Source organism: Pinus tabuliformis, chromosome 2_2 (genome assembly GCF_031772625.1).
Source record: "Pinus tabuliformis cultivar Carrire ecotype Pingquan chromosome 2_2, CPIR1, whole genome shotgun sequence".
NCBI classification, from domain to species: domain Eukaryota; kingdom Viridiplantae; phylum Streptophyta; class Pinopsida; order Pinales; family Pinaceae; genus Pinus; species Pinus tabuliformis.
The window spans coordinates 855,015,812-855,022,417 of record NC_142300.1 but is presented as its reverse complement, the minus strand read 5'-3'; the positions used below and the strand labels follow the sequence as shown (position 1 = coordinate 855,022,417).

The window sequence follows — 6,606 nt, the reverse complement described above, 5'->3', positions numbered from 1 at the left end:
TTAAAAGATGAAGAAATTTTATAAAGAAAATGATTAAAAATAAATAGTCAAAAATTTAATGAGTTAAAATGTAATTGAAGAAGTCAAAAAATAAAATGGAATAAAATATTGAGTTTTTTATTTTATATAATAATATTAACATTAGATATCATTTTTGGAATTCAACTGCATTAAATAAGTCGAATGAAAAGTAGTCGTAACTAACTAATTTCTCTTGATTTTTGAATAGTCCACTTAGCACTCAGTGCATCAGGTGATGCTCACATGGGTGAAGAAGTGGGATTGAAACTAGTGAAATAAATCACATAGTGTCAATCATCACTTTCGAGGCTTGCACCCTGTAAACAAGACTTCCCAAGAGGTCACCCATCCCAAGTCACCTATGGCTCAAACGCGCTTAAATGTGGAATTTTCCCCACAATCAATCCCACTTAGCTTGCTACCCCCATTTGCAAAACCTTAGCAAGTATTGTGCCCCATGAACCATTCAAGTAGAGCTCCCTTCACTCTTTTGTATTTAGGTTTTGAGGGGTTTCAACAATGCATTATATTAGATATCATTTTTTGGGACTTAACTACGTTAAGTAAGTCCCAAAAAATGATATCTAATATAATGCATTGTCAAAACCCCTCAATACTTAAATATTAATATTATTAAATAATTAATAGTTTACAATTATTAAATTTTATTTTATTTTAAATTATATAAATGGAATTTGTATTATTATTATTAATTGGTTAATAATTTAGGATTGAAAATTTTAATCAAAGCTCAAGAATAATAATATATTTAATTGTTAATATATAATGTTATATTTAATTGGTTAAAATTAATATTAATAAATGTTAATATTAATTGGTTATATTTTATATAGAATTAATATTAATATTATTAAATAGTTAATAATTTAGAGTTTTATATTTTAAGATTTTAATTTATAATTTATAAAAATAGAATTTGTATTATTCTTATTAAATGGTTAAACGGTTAGGATTATTAATCTGAAAGTTTTTGGGGAGTAATCTTCCTGTGTATTCAATCCCAATGAATTGCATAAATTTTGGTGGATAGTGATCTCTAGTAAATATGATGATAGAGATTATCTAAAGTTAAATCTAAAGTTGTCTTGTATTCATATATATATCAAGTAAAGGTTACTTAAACTAATCATTTTTTTAAACTTAATTAAATGTGTGAAAATTTACCTAATATATGAGAATATTTATATAACATTCACGAATACATGAATAAGAGAATTTAGAAAAGAATTCCATCCAAATTGTGATCATTTAGAGCTCGATGCAAAAGAAGTATATGAGAATATTTATATAACATTCACGAATACATGAATAAGAGAATTTAGAAAAGAATTCCATCCAAATTGTGATCATTTAGAGCTCGATGCAAAGAATGTCCATAATTTGATTAATTCTCTCTAATTTTTAATGCAAATTATCTTAGGTTTGATGCAGCACATGCAAAACCTTCACTATCAACAAATGTCCAAAGTTTTGAAAGGAAAACTCCTTGATTTTACCAACCATCAGCAATTAGTAATTAAGTCAAATATTTCACAATTAGGCAACTAGATGAATTTCACAGATGGCTAATGGAGTCGGTGATCAACAATTGACTCAAAGGTTGCACAATGGGGAACTTGATGAATTTTATCAATAACCAATGGGAACCATGGGCAAACAGCGGAAGGGTTAGTGGTTCTCAAAGGTTCTCAAATGGGCAAACAGCGGAAGGGCCAGTGGTTCTCAAATGACAACCTTTCTTATTTCAGCCAACCATCAACACACATGTGAATTCTATTCAAAGAGGTAAATTATAACTTATTATTAGTGTTAAATGTATTCTATGGTTCTCAAATGGGCAAACAGCGGAAGGGCCAGTGGTTCTCAAATGACAACCTTTCTTATTTCAGCCAACCATCAACACACATGTGAATTCTATTCAAAGAGGTAAATTATAACTTATTATTAGTGTTAAATGTATTCTATTCAAAGAGGTAAATTATAACTTATTATTAGTGTTAAATGTATTTACATTAACATGATTACATTAAGTTATTAATTAAAGATTAATTTAATTAAACATAAAGTAATTAACCTTGGGCCAATGGATGATATCAAGGGAACGAAGGGGCCTTGTGCTAACATGTCACCACCCCAAAGTGACGCATGGACTTAGGGTGCCACATCATTAGCCACATGGCAATTGCACAATGATGTTGACATGCTACCAAGAGTAAAATTCTTCAAGTGACCCCATCTCGACCATGTAGACTTGGATTTCAATAAAATTTATATGGTTGGGAAGCTCCTGATGAGCAGAGCAAAAGGTGATGGCAAATTCACAAAAGTGTTTTGAGATGAGCAAAAGGTGATGGCAAATTCACAAAAATGTTTTGAGTTGAATAAGAAATGCAAAAATTTGGTATCCATATCCTTAATTAGGCATTAAGGGACTAGGTAGTGTTACATCCCCATCCTTGAAACTTGGTAGAACATAGAATATAGCCCTCACCAAGGTTCAAGTCCTGTCATAGTAATATTTGCGCTTGCACTTGTGGATACAAGTTGAATGCATATAGACACGTGCAAAAGTAACTGAGACCAAGTGCAAGCCCCAAGCGATGACTTCAGTAGAATAGATACTGAGAACTCGTTGCTTCAGCGAAAAAACGGCCAAATTGAATTGACCTAATAATTCCCCGTAATACTAAATATAGGCATTCAATCACAATAAGAAAAAGTTTGTTCCAACCACTAAAAGACATTACTGTTGAAAAAACATACATAATTCAACCTCACTAATGCTGTTAGTGCAATAAAGAACATTACATCTATACCATTAAACTACATTTTAGTGAGTTCATAATTTTTGCGGCCTAGAAAAGAGCAACTCATAAGAAAATGTCGTTAATGTCGCTCTTATTTTCAGGAAGACAAGAATCCTGAAAAAAAGAGTGGCATAACCGGCAATATTATCTTTGAAATGAAAAACGAACGACGTTCACGTGATGCTAAAGCATTCATCGTATCAATATTTCAACAAAACAAGTTCACTAAATTAACTTAAGAGCATTGCTATAATCTAAGGTGCTGTAAACTAATAGCCATTTTGCACTAATTAAACAGATGGCAATGAAGTAGATCTGTCCCCATGAAATGAAATATAATCAGACTAGAAAAGAAAAGGAAAGTAACCAAAGCGCACAACGGAGATCCTCTTGAAAAAATAATATAAATTCATGGCTTTACTCTGAAAATTCATGGATTTACAACAGTAAAACACATCTAGAATTCATACTATTGATAACAATAATTTGCAGATGACGTTTCAAGGAGTGTGGAATTTGAACAACACTCCATATACTAAAACTTTTTTAATCTAAATCAAACAACAGCCTGCGTGTTATTCTATATGTTTTGAAAATTAAGATTTTGATTTAATAAACAAAAAAACAAACTAGTAGGACTTGGTAACAACAGCAACAGAACAAATGACTGCTGCAAAATGCAAACCTACTAGTAAATGTGCATTTGATACAAACTTGCAGTACTAAATCCCAACAAGTGAACTACAAAATGCGTCCAGTAGCTCAACCTCCAATGCATCTTTACTTGGATAGAAACGGTTGGAAGAAGTTAACTGTACCTGTAGCAAGAAGTTCTCATTCATTATACCACACCGGAAAAAGACTTCTATTATTGAACTTAAATAATATAAAGTTCAAATCCGGAATTTAAAAATAAAAATTAAAATATGAGAGCAAATCTGCACACGTTAGATAATGTGGTAAGAAGATTATGATATTTTACATTTCAAAGGACGAAAAGTACCAGTACAGAGTAGTTTTTTCCTAAGAAGTAGTTTTGTTTGTATTATTTAGGAGATTTCAAATGAATTTGGAAATTTATTTTTTAAAATATTTAAAAATTTAAGCATCAAAATACTTCATTATATATTTCACATTGCTAAAACTAAATATTAATAATAATAATAATAACCAACTAAATTATAACTTATTTTAGATTATTATTAATTTAAAAAAATGATATTTAAGTTAAACATGTATACATTAAAAAAACACAGAAAAAGATTCCAAACCATTGAGATTTACCCCTACTTTACCATGGAGCTTCTTAATCTGTAATTAGACTTTGTTATAATATCATGGCTTATCAATACCTCATGCCCAAAAACCCTCACTCACTTCAGATGACACTTATTCATATGATATTTTTTTAATTAATCAATTTAATTAAAAGAAAAAAAAGAGCATAACTGCGTTGAAGATAAATCTCAACCTTTAATTTGTGTATACTTTTATGAATATTCTAAAATATTCCAAAATATTCCATGAAAATTAAATCTCTGTCATCCACCTCAAATTATTGATAATTAAATTAAAATTCTAAAAACCTTATTCCAAAATAAAATACATCTCAACATAATTAATAAAATTATTATTTTAATACCATTAATTAAGGCAACTGAAACATAATCGCTAATACCATTAAAGGCTGTAGTAGAAGTCATGACTACAGCACAGAATTGTATGAAATTTTTTGTTCCATAAACAATATATGTGCAGTGTAATACATATATAAATAGACATAAAGAAATAAATGTCATAATGGGCAAATATCTGTTGTGGTCACCATAAATGAACAGTTAAGAGCTTTGACTAATGTAGTCAGGACTCAGAATAGGTTGAGTCAAACCAACTTGGCCGATTCCAAGTCAGATTTGCCTAAAAACAAGTAGAGTTGGCAGCAAACTATCTGACGTGGCCAATTCCCAATCTGACTCGGCAAAGTCCGACAAGTTGTATAAGTAACAACATCCTTGTTAGGTATTAGACTCTAGATACATGAGCCATTTTCTGTGTTGCGGGAGTTTTTGGAGTGAGAGAATGTTGGAAGCGCAAGTATCGGTGTTAAGCGGGAGTTTTCGGAGCGAGAGAATGTTGGAAGCCCAAGTATGGTTGTTAAGCACAGCTAGAAGCATTGCCCAAAATTGCAAAACATAGCAAATTAGGAGTGAAAATAATACATATTAACCTTGACATGTACGTTTAGGAAATATTATTAAAAAAATGATTAATTTAATACCATTCAGGAAACTAAGACATACTTGCAAATGGAGTAGTTTACCCAGGCGGAGGAATGGCCCGGTTTCCATTGTCGCCCGGAAAAACCTCCAACTCCGGCCGCCGGCAATTCCTCCGCCCTCTGCCACCCTCCGCATTAATGTCCACAACTGACAGATATCTGACAAACATTCCCATTTCCATCGCGTTTTGCCGCCGGGGAGTTAATTCACCATGGAATTTGAATTTCTCCGCCTGGGATTAACTTCAACTTCTCAGGTTAAGGTTCTTCAGAGATTCAAGTGGAGAAACCATGTTGCAGGTCCTCTGTCTTATGTCTACTTACTATGTTTTTGATGCAATGTTCCGGGTTCGAATCCCGCTGCGCTCAGGAGATAACAACTCCTGCTCCAATGCTTGAATCAGAAAAAGAAGCCCTGTTTTCAGTATTGGGTTCTCTGGTAGGAAGTGACTCGAATGTGAATGGGATTTATCCAGATCCTTGTGGTACCACACCTATTCAGGGATCTTCATGCGGATCGCTTAGGATGAAAGATTTTTCTGAGTATCTACTTTTGTGTCTATATCTTTACGTTTATGTTTTCTTTGAACGTCCTTTCTTGGAATGAAGGTCGATTATTTGCAGAAATTTTAGGGTTTTAAGATCTCAGTGTTTTCCAATACCCATGGGATCAGGAAATATAACAAAGGGCCTTCCCTTTTAGTGCTTTGGTCATGCATTCATGGCTGCAATATCGTAGACAGTCTTAAATATCTACTTGTATTGCTTAAATTTCATCTAATCAACATAACTATGGCATTGGGAGATCGGTTCGAAGAATCTCTAATTTGGTCCGTTGCAGATGAGTATGCGGATTCGAACACTGTATCTGACGAGGAGGTGGAGGCGCTCTCCTTTTGCGACCTGCCGATTACACAGGGAGTAGAAGAAGCAGCATGTGAATGGGGCAATATTGGATTGGGAGAGCGGTGGGATTCGAACCCGGGACGTTCAGACCAGGAGGATTTCGAGTTCGGCCCTAATTCCAGCCCTTCCAGGGCGCACGTCTGCCCAGCCGATGATCTATTCTATAACGGTCGGCTCCTTCCTCTTACAGTACAGCAGAGATCTGGGAACGAATCTGATGACATCGTTGGTCAATTTTCATACAGGAAATCAAATTCATACACCGAATAGAATTTGCAATCTTCCACAGACATTGACGGACATGAGTAATTTGCAGGAGCTTTATCTAGGAACCAATCCTATTGGGGGCAATATTTCTCTAGCATGGGATAAGCTGCCAAAGCTAATGAGTTTCGATCTCTCGACCTCAAGATACGAGGGAAGAATACCAGAGTCTCTGGGTTCATCCAAGCAATTGCAATATATTTCTCTCAATGGCAATCGTTTCACGGGGGAAATCCCATCGAATTTGGCAGAGATTCCTTCCTTGAATACATTATATCTCAATGGAAATAATTTATCAGGCACAGTGGT

At 33.5% G+C, this 6,606-nt stretch overlaps 1 protein-coding gene across 2 annotated transcripts in view; it reads right to left on the bottom strand.

Annotated features, from left to right (window-relative positions):
* Window positions 1–3,239: 3,239 nt before the first annotated feature.
* Window positions 3,240–6,606, bottom strand: part of LOC149195656 (uncharacterized) — a 61,936-nt gene continuing 58,569 nt past the window's right edge. For both annotated transcript variants that reach the window (XR_016254610.1, XM_089405391.1), the window contains one exon: window positions 3,240–3,667. The gene's annotated coding sequence lies outside the window, so the exon portion shown is untranslated. The remainder of the gene's footprint in view (window positions 3,668–6,606) is intronic.